We start from the raw sequence: 11,428 nt of genomic DNA on the forward strand, positions 1-11,428 counted from the left end.
TTGCGGACTGTGGGCTGGCGAAGATCTGTGGAGAAAGATGCAAGGGCCTGTGCCACAGCAGCTGCGTGACAGAAGGCTCACTGATCCTCGGGCTGTTCCTAGGACGCGCAGGAAAACCGACAGCGAGTGCTGCTGGAAGATCATCAACTCGGGGAAAGACGCTCGAAACTTGTTGGCCTGCCATCACACCGAGATGTCCCGAGAGCAGCGGTTCCCAACCTTGGGTCCACGGTTACTGGTATTGGTCTTTGGCATTAAAAAAAAGTTTGGGAAACCCTGTCATACAGGAATGCTGCCGACTGGCACATTCCAGTCTACAGGGACACCATTGGGACTACAGGGATCCTCTACACTGGACAGGGAGTGGCCGGGTTGGCTGAGGAAGCCTCACAGTTATTGTAGTAGTGAACCACCCCAGGGGGACACATGGCTTCTCCTTTCAGCGCAGGACTTCAATCGTCTTCCAGGGGAAGGTCCTTCCGACCGCAGGGATGAGGCCTTTGGAGATTCAACTGACGTTTTTGTCGCACTGGGTTTTTAAGAGATGGGGTTGGTAGCCAAACGGCCGACCGTCCTCCGCTCGTAGCCGGGCTTAGACAGTCCATGGCCGCGTTTTCTTATCTGTTGCCTGTTTAATGTGTTTTTGATCCCACACTAAACATAGAAATGGCCAGAATTTCCACTGAACACATCCAGCAAAACCATGTTCATTCCCTGAGTCTGCAGCGCGTGTAGTGGACAATCGCGGTACTGCAGGGGATCAGCAGCTCCCCGAAAGTGAAAGCATTCTGAATCAGGAAGTGCCGGGAGTTAACATGGCTTCGAAAGGAGAGACCGAGAGTTTGAGCGAGGAGGTAATTTGTCCCGTCTGCCTGGATTTCTTCACCGATCCCGTTACACTGGAGTGCGGACACAACTTCTGTCGCTCTTGTATCACACAGTGTTGGGAAAGGGAGGAGAGAAACTCCTGCCCGGAATGTAGAGAGGAGTTTGCTGACCGCACCCTCAGGGTGAATCGGGCCTTAGCAAATCTGACACAAAAAGTTCGAAATCTAAACCTGAATCCGAAAGGGAAGGAAAGTAAACTTCACTGCGAGGAACATGAGGAAGAACTGAAGCTGTTTTGTGAAACGGACAAGACACTGATCTGTCTGGTCTGTGCAGTGGCGGAGGATCACAGAGAGCACCGCTTCAAGCCGATTAAAGAAGCTGTTAAAATCTACAAGGTAAAACTAACGTTAGTTCAATACTTAAAATATTTCCTTTGTCCTACATATCATCACACGAGCCTCTATAACTAACACATCATTCTCTGCAACTTCCGCCATCTCCAACGGGATTCTAGCATCTCTCCGTCCCACAGCCCAACTCCTCACCCCGCAAGTCTCCGCTCTCCATTCGGATCGCGGTTCACGTCCTGTATCGCCCTGATCCACTCGCTCCTCCCCACTGATCTCCCTCCTGGCACCGACACCTGCAAACGGGACAAGTGCTACACCTGACTCCTAACCTCCTCCCTCGTCACCATTCAGGGCCACAAACAGCCCAGTTCCTCCCGTTTCTTCCATGGTCGATTGTCCTCTCGTATTAGATTCCTTCTTCTCCAGCTCTTTACCTCTTCCAGCTGTCCCCTCTCAGCTTCTCACTTCATCACCCTCCCCCACGTTCCCCCTCACGTTGTCTCACTCGTCACCTGTCAGCTGGTTCTCGTCCCCAACCTTTTTATTCTGGCTTCTGTCCCATTCCTACCCAGTCCTAATAAAGGGTCTCATTCCGAAACACCGACTGTTTATTTCCCCTGAGTAGATGCTGCCTGACTCACTGAGTTCCTCCGGCATTTTGTGTGATAAACGGGTTTGATCATCTGTTTCTTTTGATGCATCTTTGTTTCTATTTCCTTCACTCTCTGACGTCCAGGATCAGCTAAAATCTTCCTTAGACACTCTCACAAAAAAGAAATCAGACTTCCAGGAAAAGGAGCAGCAACAGAAAGAGAAGATTTCCGGAGTTCAGGTGAGGCTTCCTGAGCGGAATTTCTGATATTACTGTCGAGTTTTGCTCCATTTAATGCAGAATAGCCGAGTATCGCAGCTCCAGTGACCTGGGTTCGATCCTGACCTCTGCTGCTGTCTGTGTGGAGTTTGCATGCTCTCCCTGTGGCCATGACAGTTTCAGACACATCCCAAGGACATACTGGATGAATGGTTAACTACAATTAACCCTGTGAAGGTGGTGGAGGGTGTATGTGAATCAGGTGGGAGTTAATGGGTCATTGAGGGAGAATAGGTTTCAGGAAAGCGTGAGGAAATGGAGTTGACGGGAATGTCTCAGAAGTAGTATGGACCTGAATGGACTGAATGGTCACTTTAATGTCATAAGGAAATACAACACAGCAATGCAGTAAACTAATCTTCACCTTTCATTCGACAGAAACAGTCACACAGTGTTCAGACCCACATCACATCCCAGTTTGCTGAACTGCGCCAGATTATCACTGAGAAAGAGCAGAGCTTACTCAGGGATCTCAGGGAAGAAGAGAAGAGGATTCTCAACCCAATGGAGAAAAATCTTCTTAAGATTCAAGAGAATATAAGGATTATTCAAGAGGAAATCACTAAGTTAAAGGAACAGATGGATCAAAAAGACAGTGTGATGTTTCTCAAGGTGAGGGATTATATTTCAATTTGTTTCTGTCAAAGGGCTCTAAATGAACAGTGGTATATTTGAAATAAACACAGCACAGCGGCCAATTCTACCAAATCAATTGCCGCTGCTGGTGTCCTCACACAGAGTGTTCTCCTTGCATGACGAACCTCCGATCACTCCGCGAATGACATTCTAAATACCGGAGATTGATATTCGATCCTTTATCAGCAACATACAATATTTAAATGATGAAATTTCAGCATAATTCATCGTAAATTAAACTGCAGTGAATCGGTCAACAAAAGATATGACATCTACCAGTCCCAGGGTCAAAACAGCCCAGAACAAAGTACGAATACGTAACTTATTCCCTTCGCTTTTACCACGTCCCCACTCACGTGACTGGTTATCGTAATAAACACATAACACAGAATACAATGCAGATAGAAAACAGACGTGTTACTCCTACACACAGCATTGACAAATGGCAGTAAACTGTTTCTCACCAGACAATTGATGCAACTATTCAGGGTTGTTGTCCCAAAACATGACTTCCACAACTTCTGTACATCCCAGGACAGAATGCAATCTTTTCTGAAATGATTTACTCTGATCATAACACAGAGCTGCTGACCGTTTCCTTAATTACCACATTAAATATCCTCTAAAACTCACATTAACTCCCAGTTCCAGTCACAGGCTGTGAGTGTGTCTGGTGCGGTGGGTGTGAGGGTCTCTCTGTCAATTAGTAAGAACAAAGAATGTGACCCACACATCAGACTTATCCTCCATATCCGGTTTCCATCAGATTACAGAAACTTTCACTGTCTCTACTTTTTCGAATTAGTTTTACATGGGATTGTGTCCCATTCTCCGTCATGAGCAGGCCATTTGGTCCATCTTCTATCAATTTCCCCTCGGCCACAAGCCTCCTGTCACCTCCTCACTGCACCCAGCAACAATGCCCCGAACTCCCTGGTCCCTCACATGTTTATCCAGCCTCCCCATTACATTCAATCTCTGCTGATCCATTTCAACCACTCCTGTGGCACTGAGTTCCACATCCTCCTCACTAAATTTCTTGTGGGATTTATTAAAAACCACCTGGCATTTTATCTTTGACTGAAGGTCTCCCCATAAATAGAAACATAGAAACAAAGAAAACCTACAGCACAATACAGTTTCTTTGGCCCACAATGCTGTGCCAAACATCTACTCACTTTAGAAATTACCGAGTTAGCCATAGCTCTCTATTTTTCTAAGCTCCATGTACCTACGTAGGAGTCTTGTGAAAGACCCTATCGCATCCACCTCCACCGTCGTTGCCGGCAGCTTATTCCACCCATTCCAAAACACTTACCCAACATCTCCTCCGTACTACTTCCAAGCACCTGTGTCCTCTCGAGTTCGCCATAATGAGGTACTTTTTCCACCTTCACGCAATCAAATCCATCACTAATCTTAAATTGTTCAATTTTATCATTCTGACGTCATATCCAGATGAAAATGCACAGACTATCCTGTCTTTCCTGTCAGTTTCATCCTCTCAGTAATGGTCTGAATTTCAGAAACTTTCCCTGTAATTTACCCCGTGGTTCTGTATTGCTGGTGTGTGTTTGTGACTGTGGGAGTGGGAATTTTCAACACCTTGTAATGATTTGGATGAAATTCAGGATGTGGACATTAAGTCCAAGTCTAATCAGATTTGTACTTTTATTTATTTCAGGAGGAAGCTCATCGGAACAGGAGGTAGGACATGCTCTTTACTGAAACCCTGTATGGATTTGTAAAATACTTCAAAATTCCAGTTTATCACCAGCAGTTTAACATTTACAGAATCAGTGACGATGTCCAGGAATTGTCAGTGACAGATGAGGCCCTACCGGTTGAAAAATTCGATCACCTCTATTTGTTGAACACAGTGCTGAGAGAAACACTTGATGCCATTAACCGAGGTAAAACTTACAAAGATTCATTTTTACTTATTCATGAAACACAATTAATTTATAAGCTGAAGCAAGGATTGGCTGTGATAATGGACTGAAGGGGAACTGAAGTTTATTCCACATCAACCCCACCGACTGGGAGGCATCACTGTCACATGGTCAGCTGGAGATGTCAGACCCCTGAACACACCAGCACAGGGTCACAATACAACCAATACACGGGACTGTCAGATGAACCACTGTGTCCTGATCCCAGGCACACTGCACTAACACACCAGGACATGAGTTTGAATCTACCACAGGAGCTGGGAAGTTAATACTGTTTTGATGATATTGTAGGGAATAAAAGCGGGTATCAGTGTGGTGACCGGGATTGTCAGGAAAATACACAAGTCCTCTGTGCCCTGTGAGTGCAGACTCTGACTGACACAGGTCTTCCCCCTTCTGGAACCACAACTCTCACTGTTGTTAGAGGGAGAAGAGGGGAGCAGTAGTGACAGGGGACTCAATTGTCAGGAGACAGACAGACAGGAGATGGTATGGACGTGAATTGGACACCCGAATGGTATGTTGCCTCCTAGGTGCCAGGGTCAGGGATGTCTCTGATCGTGTCTGCAGCATTTAGAGAGGGAGGGAAAACAGCCAGATAACTTGTTGCATTTTGGGACCAATTACATAGGAAGTAAAAACAAAGATGTCCTGAAAAGAATCTGGCTAGCTTGGTAGAAAGCTCAGAAGCAGTACCTCCAGGGTTGTAATTTCTGGATTGCTGCCTGTGCCACGTGCTGGTGAGGGTAGAAACAGGATAATTTGGCAGATAAACATGGCTGAGAAGATGGTGCTGGGGACAGGGATTCAGGTTCTTGGATCATCGGGATCTCTTCTGGTGGAGGAATGACCTGCTCAGAAGGGATGGGTTGCACCTGGACCCGAGGGAGAACAATATTCTCACAGAGAGGTTTGATAGAGCTGTTGGGGAGGGTCTGAACTAATTTGGTGGGGAGGGGGGTGCTCGGGAACTGGAGTGAAGGGATAGGACTGATGGTAAAAATGCAAAGATAGCGTGCAGTCAGACTGTCAGATAGGGCGGACAGATGCGAGGAGAAAATTGCAGCCAGCAGGGTGAGTATCAGTGCATTAGGGATGCAGAATTAAAAAGGGTAGCAGATACAGTACACAAAGTGTTATATCTCAATGCATGGAGTATGAGAAATAAGGTGGATGATCTTGTTGCACTATTACCGATTGTCAGATATGATGTTGTGGCCATCACGGAATCGTGGCTGAAGGATGGTTGTAGTTGGGAGCTGAATGTCCAAGGTTACACAATGTATCGGAGGAAGGAAGGAAGGCTGATGGGGTGGTGTGGTTCTGCTGGTAAATCAGCAGCTAGATGTGACATAGGATTGGAAGATGTTGAATCCTTGTGGGTTGAGGTAAGGAACTGCAAAAGTAAAAATGACACTGACACCAGTCATATACAGGCCTCCCAACAGTCAGTGGATTGAGGCCCACAGATTACAACTGGAAATAGAAAAGGCTGATGAAAAGGACAATGTTATGATAATCATGGGAGATTTCAACATGCAGGTCAATTGGGAAAATCAGATTGGTAAAGGATCTCAAGAGAGTGAGTTTGTTGAATGCAATGTGATGGCTTTCTAGAGCAGTTTGTCGTTGAGCCTACTCGGGGAACAGCTCTACTGGATTGGGTGTTATGTATTTAACCAGAGGAGAGTAGTTAAAAGAATCCTTAGGAGGCAGTGCTCACAACATGCTGAGTTCAACTTGAAATTTGATGAGGAGAAAGTAAAGTCTTACATTGTAGTATTTCAGAGAAGTAAAATAAATTACAGTGGTCTGAGAGAGAAGTTGGCCAAAGCAAATTGGAAGGAGATGCTGGTAGGGATGAGAGCAGAGCAGAAATGGTGTCAGTTTCTAGGAAAATGAGGAAGGTGAAGGATAGATGTATTCCAAAAATAAATACTCAAATGGCAAAATAGTAAAACCGTGGCTGACAAGGGAAGACAAGTTAATGTAAAGTCAAAAGAGAGGGCACACAACTAAACAAAAATTAGCAGGAAGACGGAGGATTGGGAAGCTTTTAAATATCTACAGAGAGGAACTGAAAGAATGATTAGGATGTATAAAATAAACAAGAAATTGATTTGAATTCAATTGACTTTATTACTTACATCCTTCATATACATGAGGATTAAAAATCTTTATGGTACATCTCCGCCTAAATGTGCAATGTGCAATTTACAGTAATTTATGATGAATAATATGTACAACAGGCTGGTCAATATAACATAGAAATACAGTTGTGTCAACACGAGTTAATCAGTCTGATGGCCTGGTTGAAGAAGCTGTCCCGGAGTCTGTTGCTCCTGGCTGTTAATCTGTGGTTCAGAATAGCATTCAATCCAAGAGCAGGGATGTGATGATGAGGCTTTATAAGGCACTGGTGAGGCCTCACCTTGAGTATTGTGCACAATTTTTCTAAGAAAAGATGTGTTTGCATTGCAGAAGGTTCATTTCATAAGGATGTTTCCAGGAATGAAAGGGTTATCATACGAGGAACGTTTGATAGTTCTGTGTCTGTACTCGCTGGAATTTAGAAAGATGAGGGGGGATCTCATTGAAACCTTTCGAATGTTGAAAGGCCTAGACAGAGTAGATGTGGAAACGATGTTTCCCATGGCGTTGGAGTTTAGGACAAGAGGGCACAGCCTCAAGATAGAGGGGGGTCGATTTAAAACAGATGCGGAGAAATTTGAGCCAGCGGCTGGTGAATTTGTGGAACTTGTTGTGTGTATTTAAGGCAGAGCTTGCTAGGTTCTAGATTGGACACAGCATCAAAGGTTACGGGGAGAAGACCAGGTAGTGGGGCTGAGGAGGGAAAAAAAGGATCAGCCATGATTGAATGGCGGAGCAGACTCGATGGGCAAATGGCCTAATTCTGCTCCTATGTCTTATGGTTATCAGACCACTACATTGAAGCATTGTGAGAATAAGCTCAGACACACCAACAAGCATTGACATGGGTCAAGATTTCATCTCGGGAGAAGCACACACAGCATAACCGGCCTGGCAAAGCTCCCTCACACACATACACAGGAAGGATTAGCAGATTGTAGTCAGAGCCTCAGCAATGTACGTTGTTATTTCCCTCAGTAACCTGGAAACCAATCTCTTCAGAGACAGTCATTTATTCATTTAAACAACTCAATCACGTGTGACACACGGCCACAGAAATAGGCACAAATTCCCATTTAGGATTGAAATCTGCCGTCCTTACCCAGTCTGTCTGTTCTGTGTCACTGAGCTTCCCTCTGACGTGACGTCACATCAACACTTCACAGACAGACTCCGGGGTGAGATTCCTCACGAGGATGATCTGGGAGGGTTTGATGGATGTTGAACTCACGGCCCACTTCATCAATCTACAAGACTAAGATGTCTTCTTGAGCATGGCCCATTTGTGTGTGTTTGCCCCCCCCCCCCCCATCCCTCTAACCATTTCCCATCTGCGTACCTGCCCAAATTTATTTTAAAATATTTTATTTTTACCTGTTTCTACAGCGTCTGAGGGCAAATTCCATTTACAAACCTCCCTCTCTATGAGAATGTTACCCGATAGACCACTCAGAAAAATTTCCCGTCTCACTTTCAATCTGAGGCCTCTGGTTCTGTACTCACATTTCTTGGAAAAAGAAACGTTATTTAAGCTCCTTATGAATTATTTACCTCAATAAGGGGTCATTCCTGAACATCCTACACTACAGCTGAATAGCCCAAGCTTATCCACTCTCTTCTTTTAACCCAAGCCCCCAGTCCTGGTAACATCCTCCTGAAGCCTCCTGTCCAGTGTAATGACATCCTCCCCATATTCGGGAACTGGAAATGCAGACAATACTCCAAGTGTGGTCTATCATCGACATCGAAGGCCCTGCTGAATTTCATGTGGACAGTGTGGAATAGGCTGATGAATACAGGACTGAAGGTGTTTTTTTAGATTGGGACACGAAGGGCGGCGTGGGAGCTAAATTCTGAAGGAAAGCAGTTCTGTAAAAAACTTTGCGTACAAGAACGGCGAGACTGCGCAGGACAGCGCGGAGAGTTTAAAAAGATGACCATCCTATACAGCGGGCGGCGGAGTGGGTGGCAGCAGAGTGCAGGGCTTTGGCTCAACGGGCTTAGGCGGTAACGGGAAGAGGCGAGAGTGAGGAACCGACTCTTTTTTTCCCCTTGGCAAATCGGCCCGACGGACGGGGGAACAGCAGGGCACATTAGCTAACGGTTTGAAAAGTTTGTGTGCTTGGCGAAGTAAGTGGGTGAGTAGACCTATCTTTCTTTGTTTCATTCCCGTAGAATTAGGTAGCATGTCTGCAGGGTTAGTGCTTTGTTCAGGGTGTCAGATGTGGGAATCCTGGGAGACCTCCAGCCTCCCTGATAGCCACATCTGCACCAGGTGAACCGAGATTCAGATCCTCGGAGACCGTGTTAGGGATCTGGAGCTGCAGCTTGATGACCTACTGCTTATTAGAGAAAATGAAGAGGTGATAGACAGGAGCTACAGGGAGGTAGTCATCCCTAGGCTACAGGGGTCAGAAAACTGGGTGACTGTCAGGAGAGGGATGGGAAATGCCCGGATAGTGGAGAGCACCCCTGTGGCTGCCCCCCTCAGCAACAAGTACATCGTTTCGGATGCTGTTGAGGGGGAAGACCTGACAGGGGACGGCCACGGTGACCGGGTCTCTGGCACTGAGCCTGGCGCTGTTGTGCAGGAGGGAAGGAGGGAGAAGAGGAATGCGGTAGTCATAGGGGATTCCATAGTCAGGGGAACAGACAGGAGTTTCTGTGAGCTTGGTAGAGATACCCGCATGGTGTTTTGCCTCCCAGGTGCCAGGGTACGGGATGTCTCGGATCGGGTCCAGGATATTCTGAAGGGAGAGGGCGAGCAGCCAGCTGTCTTGGTACATGTTGGTACCAATGACATAGAGAGGAAAGGGAGGAGGTCCTGAAGAGAGATTTCCAGGAGTTAGGAATGAAGCTGAGAAGCAGGACCTCCAGGGTAGTAATCTCAGGATTGCTACCTGTGCCACATGCTAGCGAGGACAAGAATAGTAGGATCAGGCTGATGAATGCGTGGCTGAGAGACTGGTGCAAGGGACAGGGCTTCAGATTCTTGGATCATTGGGATCTCTTCAGGGGGAAGTATTACCTGTTCAAAAAGGACGGTTTACACCTGAACCATAGCGGGAATGTTTAATAGAGCTGTTAGGGAGGGTTTAAACTAATTTGGCAGGGGGATGGTCAACCGGAATGATAGAGTGGAGGAGGGGGAAAACAGAAATAAATCTAAGATAGTGAGCAGTAAAGATGTCAGGAAGGACAGGCAGGTGATAGGGCAAATTTGCAGCCACTGGGATGAGTTGCAGTGCAATCAAAACAAAAATATCAAATACTGGACTTAAAGTGTTATACTTAAATACACACAGCATAAGGAATAAGGTGGATTATCTTGTCATACAGCTGCAGATTGGCAGGTATAATTTTGTGGCCATCACTGAGACGTGGCTAAAGGATGCATGTCTCTGAGAGCTGAACGTCCAAGGATACTCGGTGGATCGGAAGGACAGGCAGGTAGGCAGAGAGGGTGGCGTGGCTTTATTGGTAAGAAATGATATTAAATCATTAGAAAGTGGTGACATAGGATTGGAAGGTGCAGAATCTTTCTGGGTTGAGCTAAGAAATAGCAGGGGTAAAAGGACCCTGATGGCAGTTATCTACAGGCCTCCTAACAGCTGCAGTGAGGTGGACTACAAACTACAACAGGAAATAGAAAAGGTTTGCCAGAAGGGCAGTGTTATGATAATTGTGGGGGATTTTAACATGCGAGTGGATTGGGAAAATCAGGTCAACACTGGATCTCAAGAGAGAGAATTTGTAGAATGTCTACGAGATGGCTTTTCAGAACAGCTTGTTGTTGAGCCCACTAGGGGATCAGAGGTACTGGATTGGATATTGTTTAGTGAACCAGAGGTGATTAGAGAGATTGAGGTGAAGGAACCGTTAGGAGACAGTGATCGTAACATGATTGAGTTCACTGTGAAATTTGAGAAAGAGAAGCCGAAATCCGATGTGTCGGTATTTCCGTGGAGTAAAGGAAATTACAGTGGCACGAGAGAGGAACTGGCCAAATTTGACTGGAAAGGGACACTAGCGGGAGGACGGCAGAGCAGCAGTGGCTGGAGTTTATGCGAGAAGTGAGTAAGGTGCAACACAGATATATTCCAAAAAAGAAGAAATTTTCGAATGGAAAAAGGATGCGACCGTGGCTGACAAGAGAAGTCAAAGCCAAAGTAAAAGCAACGGAGAGGGCATTCAAGGAAGCAAAAATTAGTAGGAAGACAGAGGATTAGGAAGTTTTTAAAAGCTTACAAAAGGAAACTAAGAAGGCCATTAAGAGGGAAAAGATGAACTATAAAAGGAAGCTAGCAAATAATATCAAAGAAGATACTAAGAGCTTTTTCAAGTGTATAAAGAATAAAAAAATGGGTGAGAGTGGATATAGGACCGATAGAAAATGATGCTGGAGAAATTGTAATGGGAGATAAGGAGATGGCTGAGGAACTGAACGAGTATTTGCATCACTCCTCACTGAGGAAGATATCAGCAGTATACCGGACACTCAAGGGTGTCAGGGAAGAGAAGTGTGCGCAGTCACAATTACGACAGAGAAAGTACTCAGGAAGCTGAATAGTCTAAGGGTAGATAAATCTCTAGGACCAGATGGAATGCACCCTTGTGTTTTGAAGGAAGTAGCTGTG

General features: G+C 45.7%; 1 long non-coding RNA gene across 1 annotated transcript; it reads left to right on the forward strand.

Moving 5' to 3' along the window:
* Nucleotides 1–2,555: 2,555 nt before the first annotated feature.
* Nucleotides 2,556–4,595, forward strand: LOC140720256 (uncharacterized). Its single transcript, XR_012097147.1, has 3 exons — nt 2,556–2,664; nt 4,373–4,395; nt 4,483–4,595. It is a non-coding gene; the product is annotated as an uncharacterized lncRNA (long non-coding RNA).
* Nucleotides 4,596–11,428: the final 6,833 nt, after the last annotated feature.

Source organism: Hemitrygon akajei, unplaced genomic scaffold (genome assembly GCF_048418815.1).
Source record: "Hemitrygon akajei unplaced genomic scaffold, sHemAka1.3 Scf000039, whole genome shotgun sequence".
Lineage (NCBI taxonomy): Eukaryota > Metazoa > Chordata > Chondrichthyes > Myliobatiformes > Dasyatidae > Hemitrygon > Hemitrygon akajei.